Raw genomic sequence first — 25,983 nt, 5'->3', positions numbered from 1 at the left:
TTGACAACTTTGGTTATGGGTCGACTAGAGATGCCAAGCGATGTTTTGATGTCTACAACACGAATGTTATCGTCTACCCCCTTATATGTCTTAACAATTCGCCCCAATTTCCACTCAGTTGGCGACAAGCGATCATCTTTTACGACCACAAGATCGCCTTCCTTTAAATTGTCTTTCTGGTATCTCCATTTGTGTCTGCTATGAAGTTCAGTTAAGTATTCATTTTTCCATCTATGGCGAAAATGCTGTGAAATTATTTTAAGTCGCTTCCAGCGAATAACGTATGAAAGGTCGGAATCGGAAATATCCGGTTCTGCTGGCTCTAACATCGGTGCCCCAATGAGAAAATGAGCTGGTGTTAAAGGGGCTATCTCATTAGCAGGACTTAGGGGTCTTGAGTTGAGACAAGCCTCTATGCGAATAAATATTGTAGTAAACTCCTTAAAAGCAAAGTTAAGATTTGGAAAGCTTTTGCGTAAATGTGTCTAAAAGGAATTAACGCCGGCCTCCCACAATCCACCCATGTGGGGAGCGCCAGGAGGTATACACATCCACTCTAAGTTTTGATGAGAATTTTGGGTAATAGCTTGTGATCTGAGATTTTTCATAAATTCTGCTCTATCTTTTTTGAGTAATTCAGAGGCACCGACAAAATTGGTGCCGTTATCGGAGTATACACACGCCGGACACCCTCTCCGACCTATAAATCGAGTGAAGGCAGCTAAGAATGATTGCGTCGAAAGATCGCTAGTTACTTCTAGGTGGATTGCCTTGGTGGCGAAACAAATAAAAACGCATACGTAACCCTTCGTTATTAAACACGCCCTACCAGTGAAGTTTTTGATATTGAAAGGGCCGGCAAAGTCAACACCAGTATTGTAAAAGGGTCGTGTTAGAGAAGTTCTCTCCGGCGGAAGAGAAGCCATGATTTGATTTTGATTGTGTTTCTTATACAAGGTGCAAATTTTGCAATTATGAATAGTCTTTTTTACTAGAACCTTCAGTTTGAATATCCAGAACTCTGAACGTAAGACTCGAGTCATGAGCTGATTTCCCCCGTGCATAGTTATTTGGTGTGTAAATTCTACTAGGAGTTGCGATAACTTGGACATATATGGTAACAAGATGGGATGCCTTTCATTTTCTGTTAAGGCAGGTGATTGAACAAGGCGACCATTTGCTCTAATAAGGCCATTTGAGTCAAGATACGGATTTAAAGAAACAAGACCGCTACTAGATGGAAGTTTAGATGTTTCTTTGCAATAACTTGTATTCATTTTCAAAATAATATTTTTGGGTTACCATTATGACTAGACGTTTAGCCTGTTGAATCTCTTCAAGGGAGTAAACGGGACAAGCTCGTAAGTGTTGTTTGTAGTATCGCATAGCACATGCATATGCTCGATATGCTCTGTTTAACTTTGAGAAATTTACCAAACGGTCTTTCTTTAAAAGTTCTTGTCTGGCATCACCAGTAATGGTTGTAAGGGTGAGAACCTTAGCTGATTTCTCTTCTAAGTTCGTATCTAACGGAATATTATTTGAGGGCCAACTAAATTTTTCGTATTTTAACCACAGGGGTTCATGCCACCATAGATTATGGGTTTTCAAATCGATCGGTGAACATCCGCGACTTGCTACATCAGCGGGATTCGCCTCAGAGTCAACATGACGCCATCGATCATTACCAACATTTTCAATAATTTCTGAAATTCTGTTACCTACAAAGGTACTCCAATGGCTCGGTGGTTTTTTAAGCCAAGCTAAAACGATTGTGGAGTCTGTCCAATAATGAGATTCAATATTCGACATCTGAAGATTTGATATTATTGTAGAGGCCAACTTAGAGAGAAGTACAGCTCCGCAAAGCTCAAGTCGTGGCAAGGAAATATTTTTAATCGGTGCGACCCTGGTTTTTGCTGCTAGGAGAAATGTGTCAACACTTTTATTGGTATTTTCTACCCGAATGTAGAGGGCCGCGCCATACGTGCTCTCTGACGCGTCGCAGAATCCATGAATCTCAATTTGATTAGTTGGTGTGTACTTAATCCATCTTGGAATAGTGATAGTGTCAATTGAGAAAGTATTTTTAACAACGTTTTGCCAATTTAAAAGTGTCATGGGTTTGAGAGTGTCATACCAGTCTATTTTGTGTAACCAAATTTGTTGCATGATTAATTTGGCTACTACTATTACTAGAGCTAACCAACCACATGGGTCAAATAATTTGGCAATCGTAGATAGAACTTCCCGCTTTGTATAGTTAATCTTGTTTTCTATGGAAGGCGATGGGACCGAAAAACTATCCCCCGAAATATTCCATCCGATACCTAGGGTCTTGGTAGAATCATTTTCCGACAGATCCAGCCAATTGAGAGGCAAAAGGTGATCACATGGCAAGTCTTTAATTATTTTGGGCTCATTTGAAGTCCATTTTCTAAGTTGAAAACCTGCAGAGTTAAAGGCAGAAATTAATTCATTGCGAGAGTCTAACGCTTCTTATATGGAATGACCTCCCGCTAGGACGTCATGAACATATAAATTTTGTAAAATAACTGAAGCAGCTTTAGGGTATATATCTTTTATGTCTTCTGCTAACTTCATGAGAGTACGGAGTGCTAAAAATGGAGCGCAGTTCACTCCGAAAGTGACCGTCAAAAGCTTATAATCTTCCACTGGGTCAGAAAAAGATTTCCTAAAAAGAATTCGTTGATAGCGAGTGTGATTTCTATCCAAGAGAATCTGACGATACATTTGTGTAACATCGGCATTGTAAACATATTTGAAGAACCTCCATTTTAATATTTGCAAAACCAGATCTTGCTGAAGTATGGGTCCAGCGAAAAGATTATCATTGAGGCTTCTTCTATTTGACGTGGGGCTTGACGAATTAATACTACCCTAATGTTTGGTTTACATTCGGCGTCGTTTCGTGATTTCGAAGGCGTTTCGTGATTTCGCGCGGAATCAAGCTAAATTTATCATGATTTCGCATACAAAAATGAAATCATCTCATTTCGTGATTTCAGCGAAATCAACATCGAAATCACAGTACACATGATATACAACCCTGGTTTTGCCTAAAAAAGTACCAAAAGTTGCAACACTTTTCACGTATCATAATAAATAAGGTAGATGGTCAATTGCTGCAACAAGAAATGTTAGTATAACAATTTGTAAACAATGTGACAAAATTATTAAATTACTTTGTTACAATCATGGCAGAACTACCAGGTAGTGGTATCACACCAGGTGATCGAATATTAAAAGTCAAATCCCTTTATAAAAAAAATTATTTTTGTTGTAATTTCCCCAACAACATAAAGAAAATTTTGACATAACATATTCAAAATTTTACGATGCCACTACCTGGGTAATTGTTCCATGTTTACAATGCTATTTTTTATTGTGTTCCCGTACTTTTTTAATGGCAATGTTAGAAAAAAGAGCGAATTGTCAAAAATTGCTTCCTCATACAAATTTCTTAAAAAATTCGGTTACGGAAAAATGACGGAAATTGCAGAAACTCCTGCATTAATGTCAAAATCAACGTATCAGCTATCATATTTGATGCCAATAAAAATACTTGCTGCTAGTTTCTACTAGGCCAAAATTGTATGGCAGAAAACAGGAGAAGAAGGTGTTATTTTGCGCTATTTTTGTTTAAAGAGAAGTGCAAGTCTTGCTAAATTTCGGAGTACGGGAACGCATTTTTAGCACTAAACGGGAAAACTACTGCACAAGAACAAGAATAATGTGTTTGGAAACATAATGAACACGAATAATCCCATTTATTGGTTCTGAGCATAACTTTTATCTATAAAAATTTATTATTATGATGTATCAACGATAAAATCATTTTTTTATTTTTCATTTGTTAGAATTAATACAATATATAGATAATTTTACCATAATTTTCCAAATAAAGTTGTAAAGATCTATATTTTTATATTTTTGATGATTAATTCAATTTACAACTTGTGAAAATTCATGTTCGATCAGCTGCGCATATGCATCTACCTTGATCATTGTGATATGTTTGAAATCAACAAAAACTTAGTGTAAACACCGGGGTGTATTTCAGGATTTCGTGAAATCCAGTGGATTTTGGAGCGCTAGTGTAAACTTGACATAAGTTTAGTAGTCAATCGATCTGGTTTAATCACCGCATGGTGCGGTAGATAGTAATTTGGGGTCTGATCTATTTCTTCACGTGAAAGTTTTCTCATATGTCCCAGCTCTAAGTATTCTAATATCGCTTTGTCATATGAGTCTTTGATTTCTGGAGTCTTTGAAAGTTTTTTCTCCATTCTATAAAACTGTGCGAGGGCTATATTACGAGAATTGCCGAGCTCCTCACAATTTTTAAAGGGCAGGGTAACAATATATCTCCCATCTTTATTTCGTTTTGTTGTTTCTAGGTAGTTTTGTTCGCAGAATGAGTCTTCTTCTGACCTCAAAACTCTTTTCGGGGGCTCTTCCACCTCCCAAAAACGCGTAATAATCTTTTCGACTGAAGTGGTGTTTAACAAAGAAATGTTATGTGGATTTCTAGTGGTTTCGGGTATTGGACCGCCTACTATCCAACCGAATACTGTTTTTTGAGCTAAGAATGAGCCAAAAGATTTTATGGGGGTCCCTATTTCGAAGATAAAGGGTCCTATATCCATTCCTATGAGAAGATCGACAGGTTGACTTATGTGGAATTTCGGGTCTGCTAAGTTAAGACCAATAATATCTGTAAGTTTACTCTTTTCAATGTTTTGTGAAGGCAAATTACACGGAAGGGTCTTCAAAACTGGTGCCCATACATCTAATTCAAAGCTAGGGTCTAAACGAGAACGCAAAGTGAAAAGACAAGATTTTGTAGAAGTTTCTGAGACGATTTGGTTAAGTCCTGTAACATGAACAAGGTTTTTCTTGGTAGGCAATTTTAATTTGTTTCGAAGTATTTCAGAGATAAAAGTAGATTGTGATCCAGCGTCAATAATTGCTCTGGCATCATATGATTGTCCTCTATTTTCGACCTGGACTATAGCAGTGAAAAGCAAAGTTGCACTAGGGTTATGTTCGAAAACTCTATGCTCTTGTAGAGTCAAGGTTGTAACGTTTTGTTGTTCTGTGGACTGTATTGTGGTTGTGAGAGCTGAAGCACTAGTAATAGGGCGCACTTCATCTCTTGCTAACAATGGATAATTTTGCGTATTTTGAGTCTTTTGCTGTTGATTCGAATTTTGTTTATTCACCCAACTCCCCTTATTTTGTGAATTTGGCCAAGTATTGGTATGGAATCTGTTTGCAAATTTTGATTTTTTACTAAAATCAGTTTTTTTTTGAGTGTATTTTGTACTTGTAGGCTTAATATTTCCTACAGATTCTAATGTCTTGAATTTATGGGTCAAATATTTGTTTACCTGCTCCCAGGTGGGCAGAGTTTTGCTGTCGTGCAAAGAGTTTTCAAATTCCTCTAGAAAAGATCGAGGTAGTTTTGAGGAGCAAAGATAAATAAGGATAGGATCCCAACCCTTCACATCAACATCTAGAGTCTCAAGAGTCTGAATACAACTATTAATGGTACGTTGAAGTTTTTGAATTGTGCTACTTGAATCAAACGCTATATGGGGTAAATTGAAAAGAATTTTGATCTGCTCGTTGATCTGCATCCTTCTGTTTTCATATCGCTCAGTGAGATTCTTCCACGCTAACTCAAAGCCATCGTTTGTAAGTGGGACTTGACTGACTATCTCTCTAGCTTCTCCTGTTGTTTTCTGGGTCAAATGGAAGAGTTTAGTTTCGAATTTTTAATATATATCGCTGTAATGAGGTCTCGGAACGTAGGCCACTCGCTGTAACCTCCACTGAATGTGTCTGTGTCACATGGTGGAAGTCTTGAAATATGTGTAAATTCTACTTCAGTATTGAGTTTTTGCGTCATTTGAGATTCTCTTATAACTTTTTCTTCTGCTTCTTTCTGCTTAACTAACCGAATTTGCCCATTAATCGCTAATACAGCATTTTTGTATGTGTCAATGGCTTCTAGATAATGAGTTCTTAGCTTATTTTTGTCAATTTCTTTTTCACCTTCCCCTGGGACATGATCCCTGCATTCTTCATACGCTCTTTTTACTTTGTCATAAACCGAATCTAGCTGAACTCTTGATGCCCCTAATCTATGAATATCATCTTCTGTGTTTGCTATACTTAAAATCGCTGCATAATCTTTTAAATCGTTAAGACAATTAACAAATTTTTCACGATTAAGTTTGGCCATCCTTCTTTGTAAATTAGATCTGACTTTAGAACAAATTTGTAGATTCACAAGAATTGACAAAGTAGTCCAATCAAGAGGACAAACCTTTTTGTTGTTGGGTAAAAAACAGAGTCAGAAAATTTTGTCTTAGCAAAATTTTGATGTTAATTCCCAAATAAATTCACGACAACTGGATATTTTGTAGAGTAGAGTATGTTTTGTAGAGTACGATAAATGTTCTCTCCAATGTTAGTACAGAGAATTAAAATTATTTGATGCCAAATATTTTCATTAAAAGAACGCAAGAAAAAGTTTTGAAAGGTCAAAAAATTTCAATCAAAATCAGCAAAAAAAATTCCAAAAATAAGTCGAAGAAAAATGTGTGTTGGGTTATCCAGAAAATTAACAAATTCCCACAGCACTGCAAATTGCAGACATAACAAGGTTGTAATAAAACCCTAGTTAAACAGCAAATTTTATCAGAAAAAAGTAAAATGATTTTTTTGTACGCAGTTGTTTTTTGAATAATTGTCTAAATCAACAACTATTCTAATGACGCTTTTGTAAATAAATTGTTGAGAGAATGATTTCGCTTTAAACACAGACGAAATTTTTTGTTTGTTTCAATAATAATTGGTTTTGGGTGGAAATAAAAATGTCTTAGTAAAGAAACTAGTCAAGCCAGAGCAAAATCCCAGCAAACAATTTCAAAGGTGAATTATTTTGGGTCCAAAAAATCCAAATTTTTAGCGAAAAATTCTTTTGAATGTTGTAATGTTGTTTCAAAATGGTTTAAAATAAAAATTAATTAATTTAAATGCAAAAATTGCTTATTTGCAAAAAAGACGAAAATATTTTGTGTCTAAATCAAAATTTTTCATTCAAAAAATTTCAAATATGCTGTAAGAATGTATGAGTATAAAAAGTATATAAATTTTCATAAGATAAGAAAAAGTTTAAAGTGTCGAGTGTTTAGGTTAGTTAACCTCAAATTTTTGGGCGCTTGTCCACCAAACGCTTATGCTTATGTACTTGAAAGGCGCAAAATGTTTTTTTTTCCAAATTTCCCAAAATTGATGTATTGGGAAATCAATATGGCGCTTATGTATAAATTATTTGATAAATGTGTGCTTTTTGCACGATGAGTTTGTAAATTTTAGGTTATTTTCCAATAAAATGTTTGTTGTGTTGTGTCAAGAAGCGTGAAAACAAATATCAGCTTCCAAAAATGATATAGTTTCCAAATGTATGTTGACTTTCCAAAAAAATATGGCGGGTCAGTGAGCAAGATTTCCAAATTATTGAACGGACTGACAAATATGTAGGAAAGAGGAATTCGACTTTCCACAAGTCACTCAATAAAATTTCCAATTTTTCCACAAAATTTCTCTTTCTCTTTGTATGTGTAAAAAAGAGTGAGAAAATTTCCAAATTTGAGAGAATTTTCCAAAAATTCCACTATATATTGCTTGATCGTTGTATGTATTTGTAAATTTTCAAACCTTCCACAGAATGATTTGACAAAATTTACAAAAGAAAATTTTATTTTGTGGATAAATTGAAAAATTTTTGATACAAAATCCCAAATTTCACTAGGTTGTATGTGTTTGTGTGTGTATGTATGTGTGTGTTCCCACGTTCGCTGGGTCAACTTCAGTCCTCTTTTCTAGGGTTATGTAAAAAACACGGGTCTTTGCCTCCAAAGGTGTCAAGTTGTGATGTAATAGCGAGTTATCGTATAAAGGGACAGTGTCGGGAGTCAAAATTCGCCGTAACCTGTGTTCCTTTTTTGATGCCACGCTCCAAATCAAAAAACTTATTTGTACTCACTTTGCTCTGCTTGGTTATAGGGTCTAGGTAAGTATGGGGGGGTTTTACCTTGTGTCCGTCCGCTTTTTCCTTCCTCAGCGCCAACTCCTCCAAGGTAAGTTTTTGTTTTGTTAGTTACGCGTACCGTGATCGCGTTTGAATTTGGTTTTTGTTGTTTTGTTTTTGTAGAAATTGTCTTTATTTATTGTTGTAGTGTTTGAATGTTCACTTTTTTGTTTTTGTAAATTGGAAAAATTAGTTGTGTAACTTTTGGTTAGATTTTTGGATTAGATTTATTTTGTTTTCTTTGTTTAAATTACAATTCAGGATTATTACAATTTCAATTATAAAGTGTAACAAAATAATATGTATTTCTGACAATAACTTAAGGAAGTTGTCTGTCAATTAATAGTATGTAAATTCTGTTAAAACTTTATTATTTAATTATGCTCAATTCCTGATATTAAAATTGTTCTCTAATTATGGAGTTTCTATACATTAATGCAATTCGAACATAATTATATAAATTTTCCCATCCATTATCTATACAACCATTTTTTTGTTCCAAATTTTTTTGTAAAGAATTTGCGGCAGCCTTTGTGCTTCGTATTTATATACTGTATTGCAGATATAATTTATATGGAGTTTAAGTGTGTAGAAATGATTGATTCTTGTAGTTTTGAACCTTTTGTTTTGTGTAATAGTTTGTACAATTTCGCTCAAATATGTATGTTGTTTTTGTTTTCACTGTGATATTTTTGTGTAGATCGTTGTAAATTTGGTGCTTTATTTAAGAAATTTCTTTTAAACTTTTTTGTTTGTTCATTCGTTTCAGGTTCCACTGTTTTATTTCCCACTGCTGGATTCCACTGTATGGCAATTTCCACAGTTTTTATGAACCTTTTTTTTCTAAATTTTTGTTTTTGTTTTCCAAATTCACCGTTTTTTCCAAAAAAATCACTATTCCACTGTTCACCGTTTTTGTTGTTGTTGAATTTTTAATTTCACTTTTGTTGTTGTAATTTTCTCCACTGTTCACAAATTGTTCACTTCTTTTTGCAAAATTGTTTTTGTAATTGTTAAGATTTTTCTTAACACCACTTTAGTCGGCTCGATATGGACCATTGTTTCGCACTTTACCTTTTTTACACTTTTTTTCCAAAACAGAAGAGTTTTTGGTTTGTTTGTTTTTAATTTCAAATTCAATTTTTTTATTTTCAATTCAGTTTAGGGTTTTTTTATGTACAAATTTTGGATATTATTATGTTTAGTCATGCATTTTGCTGATGCCGTAGCTTTTTATCTTTTTCCAATCAAATATGACTCTATCCGGTAATGTAGGCAGAGATTCCAGGGATGTCACTAAAAATCTAGTCAAAATTTTATCCAAACAACAAAAAGGTATTAATATTTGCCACATAAACTCTCAAAGTGTGGTAAATAAAGCTGATGAATTTGTATATATTTTTGAAAATTCAGGGATAGACATAATATGTATCTCTGAAACGTGGCTCAACCCATCTATTCCTGATGCACTTATTAATCTTCAGGGCTACACGGTCTTTAGATCAGATAGAGAGCGTCGTGGTGGCGGCGTTGCTATTATTGCTAAAAACACACTAAATGCAAAATTTCACTCTAGATCACAAATTGGCGATGGAGTTGAATATGTTTTCATAGAACTTAAAAGTCACAGCAATAAAATGCTAATTGGGTGTATCTATCGACCAAACAATACCATCGATCTGAACCGCTTACAAGAAGTCCTTGAAATTATTACACTGGGTTATTCTGATGTCATACTTACAGGGGATTTTAACTCCAATATTCTTGTCGATTCTACATTAACGAATAACATGCTAGCTTTGGGATTATACAGTGTTAACAATACAATTGCCACCCACTATTCATTCACAGTTAATACTCTACTAGATCTTTTTTTTGTCAATAACACCGCGAACATCTTACTATATGATCAAGTTTCAGCACCGTGTTTCTCAAAGCATGACCTTATTTTCCTTTCATACAATTTTAATATTCAACCAATAGATCAGATATACTCGTTCCGTGACTATAGGAATTTAAGATACAGTGATTTGGAAGACAAATTTCTACAGATCAACTGGAATGATATGTTTTCCCTTATTTCTGTTGATCAGCAACTCCACTTTCTCCAACATAATATTCACTCATTATACAACGATACTGTTCCAATCAAAAATAAGCGAAGATCGCCTAATTGCAAACCTTGGTTTACTTCGGATATCAAACGTCAAATAGCAGATAGGGATAGAGCATACTCCAGGTGGAAAAGATACAAAACTCCAGAGCTTCATGAAGAGTACCGCCTTGCACGCAGATTGGTTAACAGAAGTATCAAGACCGCTAAAACCGAACACTACTTATTTCGGTTTAGCTCTGCCATCGACTCAAAGTCAAAATGGAGTGTTATTCGCGAGATCGGGATTGGAAAACCAAAAACCCCCGGATCGTGTATAGGTGACGTTGAAGAACTGAATAAAACTTTCATTAATTTACCAAGGATTCAGACCGACCCATCCTTCTATGCATTTAATGATAATGGTACAAGTAGCGAGGGTTTTTTCGAATTTCGCTGTGTCACAAATGAGGAAGTCTTGAATTGTTTCTCTAGCGTCAAATCTAACGCTATAGGTCCTGATGATATGGATCCTAAGTTCATTCGAATACTGCTTCCATGTTTACTGCCTCATTTCACCTTCCTTTTCAATACCATATTGACTACTAGTACGTTTCCTTCCATTTGGAAACACGCCAAAATTATTCCAGTGCCAAAACCTAATATGGAATTTCGCCCTATCGCAATTTTACCATATCTATCAAAAGTCTTCGAAAAAATAATTCATAAGCAGCTTATAGAATACTTACAACGTGAATCTTTACTCACAGATATCCAATCTGGATTCCGTGCTGATCACAGCTGTTTAACTGCCCTTCTGGACGTCTCTGAATCGATAAGGAGTGAGATTGATGAAAACAAGGCATGCTTTCTCGTCCTACTTGACCACTCAAAAGCATTCGACACAGTTGATCACCGAACGCTTTGCTATAAACTAAAACACTTCTTTAATTTCACCGATACCTCAACTAATCTAATTCGTTCCTATCTGCTCAATCGAACGCAATCTGTGTATTCCGGAAACACTAAATCCAAATCTCTGGCAGTTACAAAGGGAGTCCCACAAGGATCTATTATTGGACCCCTTTTGTTCTCAATGTATGCCAATGACCTACCTCTCCAACTCACACACTGCCGTATGCACATGTACGCCGATGACGTGCAGATATATTTGAGCAGTACTCTTGACGACGTTAGCCAGTGCATTCAAAAAATAAACTATGATCTGAACAGAATTTACAAGTGGGCATGTGCCAACGGTCTTGTCCTAAACCCGAAAAAATCGATGTGTTTAGCTATCCATAAAAGGAAAAATGTCAGGATACAAAATATTGAATTAGTGTTAAATCAAGAAAACATAGCAGTTGTGGAAAGTGCTAAAAATTTAGGAATTGTTTTTAACTCTTCTCTAAGCTGGACAAACCACATTAACCAAGTCGTCGGGAAAACCTATGGAAAATTACGTTCTTTGTGGCTTCTTCATCCATTTACTCCACTCAATATCAGGTTCCTCCTAGCAAAAACTTATCTGGTACCTGGTTTAATCTATGCATGCGAACTTTTTGCAAAATGTGATTCGGTTAGCAAACGCAAATTGAACGTAGCTTTTAATAGTATCGCTCGTTATGTTTATGGCTTGTCCAGAACTCAACATATCTCACAATATGCTAATTCCCTTTACGGCATGAGCTTAAACTCTCTCCTCAAAATGAAAGCCCTAATACTTCTACAAAAAATTATATACAAAAAAACTCCAAAATATCTTTTTGAAAAGTTAAAATTTGGAAGATCTTAAAGAGGAAAAAAACTTGTTCCATTGGCAAGACGGAGCCCTGTATCAGATTGTCAATTTTTTATTAACACAATATGTCTCTGGAATTCTCTTCCAAATGAGTTACAAAGCATCAGCAATGCACAAACATTTAAGAATAAACTTCATAACTACATCCAAAATTCAATAACGGTCATACAAATGTAACCATATGGATATCCTTACTTTTTTTACTTTTTTTCTTTCTTACTTTTTTTCTCTTTTTCAAAATTATTATATAAATATGTTTTAATTAAATGTAAACTCTTCCTAAACCTGTTTGTTATTTTTATCATGCAATTTTACACCATTCATAATATTGTAATATTCTTAAGATGGATATGTTTTCTTTACTTGTACCCCTGCACTATAATTTATAAGATCTCAATCTTGTTGTGCAGGAATCAATAAATAAATAAATAAATGATTTACAAAGGTAAGTATGGCACTTTTCAAGGTAAGTAATTTTGGTTATATTCACAGGTGAGTATTGGTATTTAAATTCTCAAGGTAAGTATTGGGTTTATAATTAAAAGGGAAGTACTAATCTGGTAAGTATTTTTCTCTTTTTCATTAATTTCACAGGTAAGTATCAAAAGGTAAGTAACTTTGTACAATATTTAAATTTCATTGATTTGAGATTGCACCTTGGATAAATATAAATCTACAAAGACTGATATTATATAAGGAAAAATATTGCTTAAAAGGCGAAAGTCGAAAAATTATAAGTATAATGCATTGTTGAAAAAACTGAGTAAAATTATACGGATAGCATCGAGACAATCAAGGCAGGATTATTATCATGATAATTTAGAGAAAGCCAATGGGAATACGCAAAAGACTTGGAATTTTATAAATACAGCTCTGGGACGCAAAGCTAAATCTGAAATAAATAAAGTAGAAACATCTCTAGATAAAGCTAATGTTTTCAACAAGTTTTTTGTGGACTCAATCAAAGAATAGTTTATTCACTCTATGTCAAACTCATAAGAGATTCAGATTTAACCTGGTCAGTGAAACTGAAGTAAATGACATTATAATGGGTTTAAAATATAATGTTTCTCCGGGTTATGACAATATAAGTGCACGGACCTTAGTAGAAGTTAGGGATTATATAATACCAACATTAGTTCGAGTTTATAATAAAATTATACAAACGACAAAATATCCGGATAGCCTAAAGATAAATAAAGTTTACCCTTATTCCAAAGATTAAAAATGCCACGTCAGTTGAACATTACCTTCCGATTTAATTATTATCTGTCGTAGATAAAATTTTTGAAAAAATAATTCATCAGAAATTAACAACTTACCTTGATGATAATAAATTCATGTATAAATACCAATTTGGATTTAAGAGAGGATGTGGAACGGAAGAATCTGCTTTAAATATAGTTAATTTTATATGTAGTAATTTGGATGAAGGGTACTGTGGGGTCGCAGCACTTTTCTTGGATTTTACAAAGGCCTTTGATGTTGTTGACCATGAAATTTTATTGCGAAAATTGTTATATTATGGCATAGATGGTTAGAAGTTTTCACTTTTTAAAAATTATTTAACTAATAGGAAACAATATGTGGTCGTTTCTGAAAAAAAGTGGAACATGTACTATTGAGTCAGGAGTGCCTCAAGGTAGTTGCTTAGGGCCATTGTTATTCACCATATATTTAAATGATATAGCCAATTAACTGGTCGTCTGTTCATGTTTGCGGATGATGTATGTATATTTTATCCCTATAGGCATGGCCTTCCGCTAAAAATGGCAATGGAACGCGATTTATCACTTATTATCGAGTTTGTTAGGATTAATAAGTTGTGCCTTAATGTATCTAAAACAAAATTAATACGATTTAGACAACTTTCGTATCATAACAACAGTTCTTTTAGCATCATTGTTGATGGAAACGAAGTGCACGAGGTAAATAATGTTAAATATTTGGGTGTTACTCTGCGGAGTAACCTATCCTGGGATATGCACATAAATAGTATTAGAAATAAAATAGCACCCGTACTAGGGATATTATACAAAATGCAGTATGTGTTAGATATTAAGAATAAATTGCTATTGTACCAATCACTTATTCAGAGTCATATTAGTTATCTAACATCGATTTATGGAGCAAAAATTCAAACAATTTAAAAGCGTTGCAGATTATGCAAAACAAAGCGTTAAAAAGTGTATATAAACTGCCAATTACTTTCCCTACCATAAGCCTATACAGTGACATCTGCAAAACAATTATTCCCGTTCATGGTTTGTACCAATATCAAACCTTAATATACGTTTTTAAGTCTTTAAATGACATTGGTTATCGCACTATAAAATTTCAGCAAAATCTAACAATTATTAATACTAGAAATAGAAACAATTTGCGAATTGTGAGATGCAGATTAGAATCAACTAAACAGCGAATTACTTAGTCCGGGTCCACACTAGAGTGAATTTCATTTAAAAATTTCATGAAATTAGGTGTTCTTAGGTAGAATTCCCCACTACAGCATTTTCATGATTTTACTCTGCTATGGAACTCGATCTAGAGACGCATAATTTCATGTCAAAATTTCAATGAAATTACTCTAGTGTGGCCCGGGTCTTACATGGGTAGCCATTTGTTTAACAACTTGCCAACTAATTTAAAAAATTGCGACTCTTTGTCAATATTCAAAAGAAATTTAAAAGCATATATATTGTCTACGCTAGAGATGCTTCTAAACTAACATAATATTAAATTTTATTAAATGAATTTTTAAAATATATATTGTGAATTGTATCAGATTGCCAGCACGCCTCAATTATGCCTTAATGGCGCAGAGGCAACATACAATTGTTATGTAATTTCACAGATCAAAATTTATAATAATAAAAAAACGGAAAATGGGATGCATTACCGACTATTGCGATATTTCTGTGCTTGACCACCTACGACAACCTACTTTACATCGTTGTAAAAAAATAAAAAAAAATTCTCTTTTCGACTTCAGATAATTTTTCTAATAATTCCCATTCCATGTTTAGATTTTACTGTTCCTAGCTGTGTATTTGTTTTTTAACATTTTATTGCGAATTGAATAAGCTTAAATTACGAAATTTAAATTTATAAAAACTGACATAACTACTAGACAGATTTCAGCTTTTGACAGACTAATTTCTCTTTCGATGACTTTAACGTCATTTATAACATTGGCATTTGGCCTTTCTACTTTAGATAACTGCTTGCCCATTTTACTATGTAGATATGGGCAAACATTTGTAAAATTGAGTCTTCCTTTTTAAAAAAAATCAAAAAAAATTTTTGATACAACATCATTGATTTTTGGTACATAGATAAAGAAAAAATCGTCATTCCAAATATATTTTTGTTAATAACCCTTACCGTTTCGCGCAAAAGATATGACCGTTTCAATTTTAATATTAAGAAAAAATCCTAAAATAATCGTGGCTTGATATTATATGCTGTTATATCTTATTACTGTTAACTGAATTTGTACCCTTTACGATGATGTCAAAATACTCCTAAAATGTTTCAATGTTTCAACGCGATGTTTTAAAAAACATTTTTTGCAAATTTTCGAAATTTGAGGGGTATTATATCCGCCGATCTAGTGGATGGATTTGTACGCGCCATGGTTTATTAGATTCAGAACGCCCAAAAAACTAATTTTACGCGGGTTTCCACGGAAATCGTAAGACAGTTGTAAAATTTGGACCAAAAAAATAGGATTTTCAGAAAAATTTACGCACACAAATATTGACTTTGAGCGCAGATTGCTACCATCCTATGAAGACTACACGCTCGACTTATACTTAAAAAATGAGAATTCGCGAGTACTACAAGCACATAATAAGCTTTTAGACAAATCTAGTTGCGCGTCCGGATTAGAGCAAAAATTCCAAAACCACCTGTTTTATATGTAGAAAGCTTAATGTCAGAAGTGTATTCTATAACTTTCTCTTCCGAACAAATAATTATTTTAAAAAATCCCTCGGTGATTCGTGCTAAAACAGTTCATTCTACCGATATACGTTCAGAGTTTGTGTTAATGTACAACAGTTCGCGTGTTATAATACACCAAACCTGCTCTTCAACATAAGTTAAATTTCTACAAATATGCCCATATACTTCTCGTTTTTTTTAATTTCTCCTTTCTTGTTTAACTTAATTTTCCTTTACATTTTTGTCTTATTGTGATTTTAGATTTTTTATTTTTTTACTTGAACTTAATTCATTGGAACTTATTATTTTTTAAATGTATATATATTCAAGTTCAGATTCACTTGTACGAATTTGCTTGCTTTGTGATACCTTTTTCGAGATCCTTTCTGAAGATTTGTCACGAGCGTTTACACGCTTACTGACTTCTTCTGAATCTATGAATTGGTCGCTTTTTATATGATAATTCACGTAGTTGAATATTTGCCGTTCAATACGGTCTAAACGCAGCCATATTCCGGATGCGTGATGCCAGGGTGGAGGGGGCCTTGTTGTGTATCCGCCTCGCCGTTTAGGCTCCTTCAGCTTCGGGATCTTGATTTTCTCTTCTTTCCTCGTCCTTCTTTTGTAGTTCTCTATAGTCAGTGGCTCCGGCCCAAAATTTTGTCGTCAACCCTGGTCATGGGTTGTACTGCCCCGGATTGGTCTCGGCAGTTTCTTCAAAAGATAATTTTATCCTTTGCTTCTAGCGAAAGGATCTCGCCTTCAAATATATATATTTTTTTTGCACCTTGATTACTTGAGCAAGGTCTTGCAACTGGTGCAAGGATCGCAACTAGTGCGAGGACAGCAATATCACAACTAGTGCGAAGCTGGCAAGATCGCCATATAAAGTTGACAAAAAATTTTGCAGGGGTTCTGATGCATATATTCAGTTTTGTGGGAGTCCATGGAAGACGAAAATACATTTGGTTTCTTTGGGTCACTTCGCTTTTTGATTTTATAATGGTAAATGTTGTGAAAAACGGGGTTTCTTGGATTTTCAACTAAAAACGAACATAACTTATTTCTTCCACGACGGAATTTCACAGCTTATCTTTTGTTTAAAAGTGAAAATCACGTCCTTCGAACAAACCATAATTTTTAAAGTAAATTATTACGCAGTTTGGTGTCTTCTACGCAGCCTAGAGCACAAGGAGAAACATTTTCCTGTTTTTTAATGCGTTTTTGTCACACTTAAATCACTATAACTAAACCATTTGTTACCCGATTTTTAAAAATTATGGCTTGTTCGAAGGACATGATTCTCACCTTTCAAATAAAAAATAAGCTCCAAAAGTCCATTGTGGAAAAAGAAGTTATGTCCATTTTAATTTGAAAATCCAAGAAACCCAGTTTTGCACTACATTTACCGTTATAAAATCAAAAAACGAAGTGACCCAAAGAAACCAAAGGTATTTTCGTCTTCCATGGACTCCCACAATACCGAATTTAGGCATCTGAACCCTGCAAATTTTCACTGTAGCACAGTGATATTATTCAAGGCCTACTAGAGCCCGTTGAGTCTTTATTGATGGTTATTCAATGATTGATTAATATTTGGGAATTTCATCGAATTTATATATAATTTCTTCGCAGTCAGCAAGTGTCGAGGAATTCCCGCTTAAACATATGGTTGACATTTCTTCTTACTCTATTTGATATACATAATAGTTCTTACATGCTGAGTCTTACAAACTAAAGAGAGAAGAGAAGAGGGGAGATTTATTCGTCAAAACAGTCAAAACAACCAAGTGCAATGGCACGACAACAACAACACGCTTACATTAGAGACGATGCGGACTTCTTTGCTGCTTCAGCAATATGCGTCGTTGGTGGTTTGCTATGAAAATATTCTTTCACTTATTCAGTATTATTCGACAAGGGTGGAGGAATCAAACTACTGATTGATATATTGGCACAATTAGAAGTAGATGGTTGACTAATATCAGGTCTATTAAACCCACGAATCGCAGAATCGAAGTGTTGACTATTTTGAGATGGACTGTTTTGTGAAGTACTTACGAGCAAGGCAGATGGGGAAGCAGGGGGATACTTTACTCACTTAAGCTCCTCCAATTTTTCATTATTTGTCAACAAACAAGCGACATAGCCTTCACACGTGGCTTGATATTTTGCATCTGCCGAAGAAATGTCATTTGAACTAGTACCCTCTACGGAAGCAATATGACCCAGATACTTATCATAAGTATCCTTAACTTTCTTCCACAAATCTTGAAGATCCGTGCTACGAATCTCGATTGAAAACATTATGATGTTCAGGCTTAATCAGGTTGAAAACAGCTATGAATTTGACAACATTGTCAGCAGCGCGAATAAATTATGTTAAAGGAGTGACCGACATGATTAAATGGAAGAAAAGCCCAAAAAATATCAACAAAAATTCGAAAAAATACTCAAAAAAAAAAAAAATAAAAATATGAATATAACATATAAAACAATTATATGCAAAATTGTATTCGAGAAAAATAACAAAAAGTTTTTTATTAAAAATGTATCAAAAAAAATATTTTTTGCACTTGGCAGCAACGAATACCGCACAAAATAAAATAAAACACAAGCAGATTCGGCAGAGCGATCAACATATGTTAATAGACAAATACCACACACAAACAACCAACCACTAGCCTTGAGAGTTGGAAATAGAAATAAAAAAATATATAAAGAAAAACCGATGCTTGAAATATAAAACCTTTCCCCAGGATTTTGTCGGTATAGGCCCATGCCTTCATATAGCTCCATAGAACCGATTTTCGATATTTTGAAGGTTGTGATCTCAATATTCCATCGAAATGGCTGAAATTTGGTATTTAGTCTTCATATGTGGTACTAAACTTTTCATATGAAATTTGTCGGTATTGGCCCAAGCCTACAAGCCCCTACAGAACGGTACCTCCCGATTGTTGGTATTTTGAAGGTTGTGGTCTCAATATTACACCGAAATGGCTGAATTTAGTCTTCATTGGTGGTATAAAACTTTCCGCCCGCAATTTGTGCGTACAGGTCGACGCCTTCATATAGCCCCGATAAAACGGTACCTCCCGAATTTCGGTATTTGGCAAGTTAGCCACATTGTTTTACCACTCGTGGTGGAGTAACGCCGTTCTTACTTATTTTTTGTTAAAATGGAGTTCAACTTTTGTCACATTTTCTCGCTCTCAAGAGTGATTGAAAATAAGTTTTTCGGCATAAAAAGATTTTGCGCTACAACAATGTGCTGCGTTTTTTTCATGAGAGGTGTATGTGTGTGTAGCCTCTATGTTTATTTCAATGCGAATGGTATTTTTGATGCATGGAGTGAACATGCGTGTGTGTGGCATTTGGTTTGTTTTTCTACTTGTTCCCAGCCAGCATTTGGGAAATGTTTTTTGTTTTTAAATCACATTCCGTAGTCTTTTAAGAATCCTTTTAGTGATCAAAAATTGACCAACTGACTTGTACGATCGGAACGGGAATCGAAAGTGACTCCCTCTAAGGATTAAAAATAGTTCAATTTAAAATACAATAACAAATCGAAAATATCGAAAACAATCGAAATGAGGCCTGTAAAGGTGACTGTTTTTTCGTTATTTGTTGTCACATCTTGATCATCTGAAAATTGAAAGATGCTTAATAAAAACAGATTATGCAGTTGTTTGAAATGTGATTAGAATTATATAGACGATTTTGCACAGAAATGTGCAAAGCGTAACGGTTAGGTTGTATATCATTTTCATATACACTTTCTACATAACTTTGATATAAATGGCAAATATAAAAGATTTTGCCAAGTGAAATGAAGAAAGAGACTGAAGGAACAGTACACTAACCACCGCAACGTAAAGGGATAATTAAAGCAGAAAAGAAAACAAAACAAATGAAAGAAATAAAAAAGAAAATTCTTTTTTTTTGATATTTTCTTCCTCTAAAGATCTTCTATATGAATTGTCTGAAAAAATAATAATAAATGACTGAAACACAACTCGCAAAAGACTTTAAAAGAAGATGACTCTTAAATTAATGTAGAGGATTATTCAAGAGTGATTTTTCTATAACAGGCGCGGGAGGTCACGTTTTTCTCCCGACAACAGAACCATTTATGATCAGGAATCGTGCTCATAATCCGGATTTCTAATCGTGTAGCAGGAACAAAAAAGGCTGTCATTTGCTTATATTTTTTGAAAAATTTTTGTTTCTTTATGTTTTCCGTTTTAAATAAAAAAGCTTGATCTGATTCTTTTCGTTTTTATTTCACAGGTTAGGTTTATTTACAAGGTATATTTTAAGTTTAGCTTTTAGATTATATATAGGGAATGATTTAACACAATTCAATGTAAACAGGCTTTAGTAATATTGTAGGTTTTAATTAGCCCAATTCAGGTAGTAAGTTTTAGCTCAATTTTAATCTTTAGGTAGGAAACATTTTATTTAGAATTTCAGATATATAGGACATACATTTTAGCTAGGACCATGTTTATATTATAGCCTTTTGAAGGGTTAACCTCCTTAACGAGGGTTTCTTTGACGTATACGCAAAGGAATTGACATTTAAAACCCAGTGGGTTTGTTAAATCCGGTTATATATAAACGTACTCTATGTTTAGAATTTGTAGACACAATAGGTTTAAGTAGATAAATTTTAGGTAATTCACTTATGTTTTTTATATTATCAACTTTTAGGTTAAAATGCTCTATTTATTTTAAAATTCACTAGGCAAATTATGTACAAGGTAAGTTTTATTTGTTCCAGGTAAGTATTTTAGCATGTAAGTATTTTGAACTTTTAGCACGTAAGGATTTTAACTTTAGCAGGTATGTGTTTTAACTTCAGAAGGTAAGTAATTTAACTTGAGTATTTAAGTAATTTACCTTTATTATTTAATTAGTTTAACTTTATAACCTTTTTATATTCACTTTGACAGGAGAAGATGTTCCGGCGAATGAACAAATAGAAAAAAGCAATCCAACCGCAAACCATTTGCCGGTTTGCTTGTTGTAATTGTTCACATATTTACTTCTGCATATAGGCAGAACGGTTGCATGGCGTGAATGTGTGTGTGTGAGAAGAATCATAAATGCAAATGTTCACACCTCACCGCCATCAATCGTATTAGCAACGGCGTTCAAAAAAACCTTAACGCGCATTTACAGCACCATCCAAATACCAGACATGCTCACATTGCCCTGAACATTTTCTGCCCCCACCGTGATTTGTGTATATACTCCAATACGGGCTGTTGAGTGGCAAGTTTCTGCTGGGCCCGCCAGCGCATACAACAGCTCCCTTTGGTAACCGAAGACGCCTCCAAAACCAGAAAACGTTCGACCCTCTTGATAAATAGCAGAATAGGTATCCGCCCCCAGCTCAATCTCCATCGGAATGTTGCTTCGTGGGTCGACATCGGCTAAGCTGCTCACCGTGACGAATAGGATATTCTTTGTTTACCAGAGGACGAAGTGTCGTCCAAGAAGCTGGATCTTCGCCTACGAGCCTTAATTGTAGCCGTCGGGATATAGACTAAATACCACATGAGAACCGAGTCGGGTGAATTAGAATTATTAGAGTATGTTGCCTACAGTCGCAGCGCCGACATACGGTGAGGGAGGGACAGTCCGGGCCAGATGACTGCGCGCCAAGCAATTGCGCGGTAATTTCTTCGCTCAATCGTCTTGTGGCGTTGATAAGGGGTGACCTCCAGGAACCGATTACAAGAACTGAGTGGATGGTCCTCTTGGCATAACCCGGACAAGTACTACCAGTGCCCTGTAGTGGAATTCTGTAACACATTTTTCAAGTTGCTATAGGTAGAAATTCACGGCTGTTTTTTATTCGTCGCTAACTTTCCGAAAAACATTGGTAATTACCGAAATTGTAAGCATTTTAGTTTTACCGACAATTGTCGGTAACTCAAAAAATGAGTTAGAGAATCGCGCTACTGGTCGGTCACTCCTCCCATCTCTTGGGCCTCGTCGCTAGTTCGATCACGATTAACAAGACTTGATATGAGTGTCAGAAATATCGGGCTCAGCTGGAGTAAGAATAAGAAAACGTTCGACCCTCTTGATAAATAGCAGAATAGGTATCCGCCCCCAGCTCAATCTCCATCGGAATATTGCTGCGTGGGTCGACAACGGCTAAGCTGCTCACCGTGACGAATAGGATATTCTGGACACTCGTCCATGTCCTTTGTTTACCATAGAACGAAGTGTCGCCCAAGAAGCTGGAACTTCGCACATTACGACTGTTTTTTATTCGTCACTAACTTTCCGAAAAACATTGGTAATTACTGAAATTGTAAGAATTTTAGTTTTACCGACAATTGTCGGTAACTCAAAAAATTAGTTAGAAAATTGCGCTACTGGTCGGTCACTCCTCACATCTCTTGGGCCTCGTCGCTAGTTTCATCATTTTAACAAGACTGATGTCAGTGTCAGAAATATTGGGCTCAGCTGGAGTAAGAATTACTGTGCCTATTAAAAAATGTCCAGGGGTTAAAGGAGAGAAATCATCAGGGTCGTCACTTGTAGGACTGAAGGGTCGCGAATTAAGGCAAGCTTCAATTCGAGTGAAAATAATTGTGAACTCCTCAAAGGTGAAGTTCATTTTGGGAATACTTTTCTACAAATGGGTCTTGAAAGATTTAACTCCGGCCTCCCACAAGCTCCGGGTGGAATGAACTTCCAATTCTTGGTGAAAGTTGTTTTGAAGAACTCCGTTTTGAAATTTTTTATGAAGGCTATTCTGTCCCTCTTTAAAAGATCGACTGCCCCTACAAAGTTTGTACCGTTGCCTGAATAGATACATGCAGCTGCGCCGGCTAACAAACCTCTAGAAGCCGGCCAAAAAAGCATATGTCGACAAGTCGCTTCTTGGCTCTAAATGTATGGCCTAAGATGCAAAGCAAATGAACAAACAGACGTATCCTTTGGTAAGGAAGCAGGCCCCGCCAGAGTAACTCTTAATATTGAGGGGTTTAGCAAAGTCAACACCAGTCTTCGTAAAGGGTCTAGACAAAAATGTGCGTTCTGACGGAAGAGATGCCATAAGCTGATCCTGGGTCCTTTTCTTATGAATAATGCACACTTTGCAATTTTGTTATGGTTTTCTTTACAAGTGACTTAAATCCGAATATCCAGAATTCTGACCTAATCACTCTTAACATCAATTAATTGCCGCCGTGTAAAGTGACTTTATGAGCAAAATCAACCAACAACTGGCTAAGGGTTGATCCATGTGGAAGGATTATGGGATGTCGCTCACTATACGTAAGAGCTGTCGATTGCACCAATCTACCGTTGGCTCTCATAATTCCTTTTGGGTCTAAAAATGGATTGAGAGTAAGAAGTGAGCTGGTTGTTGAAATTCGGGTCTTTTTCTCCAGCTTCTCGTACATAAAGGATTTTTGGGTCTCTATAATACTGGATCGTTTTCCATCTTCAAATTCAGTGGCCGTCAAATCCAATGTTGAGGCTCTAAAATGCTGCCTACTGACCCGCATAAACTCCCAAAAATCTCGTGACGATCCGATCAAAATTCCAACCGGTAGCGTTATTAAAAAAATGAAAAAAATGGATATATTACTGAGTTTTGCGATATCTCGGTTGTTTGCCCACTTACGCTAACATAATTTGCATCAATATAAAGTAGATCATTTCTTCTACCATTGGCGGGCTTTCCTTTTGGAATAATCCTACCAGAAGCGGAGATATTTGCATAAGAAAATACGTTGACTTTTCTCCACATAAGCTTTTTGCAACAACCTGCAGAATTAAACTAAAGGAAACATAATTCTCACCATATGTTTTCAAAATCTTGTTATTGTTCTAATGAGGAAATTACTCGAGGAATTCAGGTGAGCTAAGTTCATAGAAAGAGCTCCGACTCATAATATCATCGATTGTGTAAAAATTATCACCAGTTACGAAACCAGTTTTCTTCTGTTTCGTAAAAAAATCTATGTTTGTGTTTGGCAGTTATCGTATGACGTGATATATGTAGTTCTTGGCTGGTAAATACAAAATTCTCAATGAAATTGGGTTATTCTTTCCAAATATTATTGGTAGTTAAAGTGAAAATTGCATTAAAAATTTGACAAAAGTGCGAATATTTTAGTTTTTTGGCAGAAAAATCAAATTCGCACTAAAACGATTGGCAGCAAAATCAAAACTACTGTACCTCTTAAAGAAACAGAGATATTGGCTTTGAAATAAAACGTTGACCTTTTCTCCAAATAAGTTTTTGCCCATTCCGACCCCTGAATATTAGCCGACCATCATCAAAATCAATAGGCTTCTTCTTCTGTGGGACCCCCATTAACTCCGACAATTTCGTGACGATCCGATCAAAATTGCCACCTGTAGCGCGATTTCGAAAAAATTGAAAAATGGGATGTATTACCGACTATTGCTATATCTCCGTTATTTGGCCACCTACGCCAACCTACTTTGCATCATTGTAAAGATGGGATATTTTACTTTCATAGTCAGGCTTTGCCTTTGGAAGCTCCCAATCCAAAGCTGTGATATTCGTAATTATAATTAAAATCGCAAAAAATTAAAAGTTGGGTTGTATTAGCGACTATTGCGATATCTTCGTTGTCGTTCCAGATGAGGAGATATACGCAAATAAGTTTTTTGCCCATTCCGACACCTCAATATTATCCGTCCATCACCAAAATCAATCTTCCCCTCCGGGACCCTCATCTACATCCAAAATTTGGTGACGGGTCGATCAAAATTGCGACCTGTAGCGTGATTACAAGGTTTAGATGGACAGACGGACGGACCATTATTTCGATGCGTTACAAACTTTTTGGCCAAAACCAACTTATAATTCCCTCCCCACATAGTGGTGTAGGATATAAAAATCGATACATTGGCGGGCTTTCCTTTTGGAATAATCCTACCAGAAGCGGAGATATTTGCATAAGAAAATACGTTGACTTTTCTCCACATAAGGTTTTTGTGCAACAACCTGCAGAATTAAACTAAAGGAAACATAATTCTCACCATATGTTTTCAAAATCTTGTTATTGTTCTAATGAGGAAATTACTCGAGGAATTCAGGTGAGCTAAGTTCATAGAAAGAGCTCCGACTCATAATATCATCGATTGTGTAAAAATTATCACCAGTTACGAAACCAGTTTTCTTCTGTTTCGTAAAAAAATCTATGTTTGTGTTTGGCAGTTATCGTATGACGTGATATATGTAGTTCTTGGCTGGTAAATACAAAATTCTCAATGAAATTGGGTTATTCTTTCCAAATATTATTGGTAGTTAAAGTGAAAATTGCATTAAAAATTTGACAAAAGTGCGAATATTTTAGTTTTTTGGCAGAAAAATCAAATTCGCACTAAAACGATTGGCAGCAAAATCAAAACTACTGTACCTCTTAAAGAAACAGAGATATTGGCTTTGAAATAAAACGTTGACCTTTTCTCCAAATAAGTTTTTGCCCATTCCGACCCCTGAATATTAGCCGACCATCATCAAAATCAATAGGCTTCTTCTTCTGTGGGACCCCCATTAACTCCGACAATTTCGTGACGATCCGATCAAAATTGCCACCTGTAGCGCGATTTCGAAAAAATTGAAAAATGGGATGTATTACCGACTATTGCTATATCTCCGTTATTTGGCCACCTACGCCAACCTACTTTGCATCATTGTAAAGATGGGATATTTTACTTTCATAGTCAGGCTTTGCCTTTGGAAGCTCCCAATCCAAAGCTGTGATATTCGTCATTATAATTAAAATCGCAAAAAATTAAAAGTTGGGTTGTATTAGCGACTATTGCGATATCTTCGTTGTCGTTCCAGATGAGGAGATATACGCAAATAAGTTTTTTGCCCATTCCGACACCTCAATATTATCCGTCCATCACCAAAATCAATCTTCCCCTCCGGGACCCTCATCTACATCCAAAATTTGGTGACGGGTCGATCAAAATTGCGACCTGTAGCGTGATTACAAGGTTTAGATG

At 35.2% G+C, this 25,983-nt stretch overlaps 1 protein-coding gene across 5 annotated transcripts in view; it reads right to left on the bottom strand.

Moving 5' to 3' along the window:
• The window catches only part of side-VII (sidestep VII transmembrane protein), a 1,783,907-nt gene that overhangs the window by 270,281 nt on the left and 1,487,643 nt on the right, over positions 1–25,983 (bottom strand). The window lies entirely within an intron of this gene.

Source organism: Musca autumnalis, unplaced genomic scaffold (assembly GCF_047663935.1).
Source record: "Musca autumnalis isolate F117 unplaced genomic scaffold, ASM4766393v1 scaffold_1, whole genome shotgun sequence".
Classification (NCBI taxonomy): Eukaryota; Metazoa; Arthropoda; class Insecta; order Diptera; family Muscidae; genus Musca; species Musca autumnalis.
This window is presented reverse-complemented; position numbering and strand designations above follow the sequence as displayed.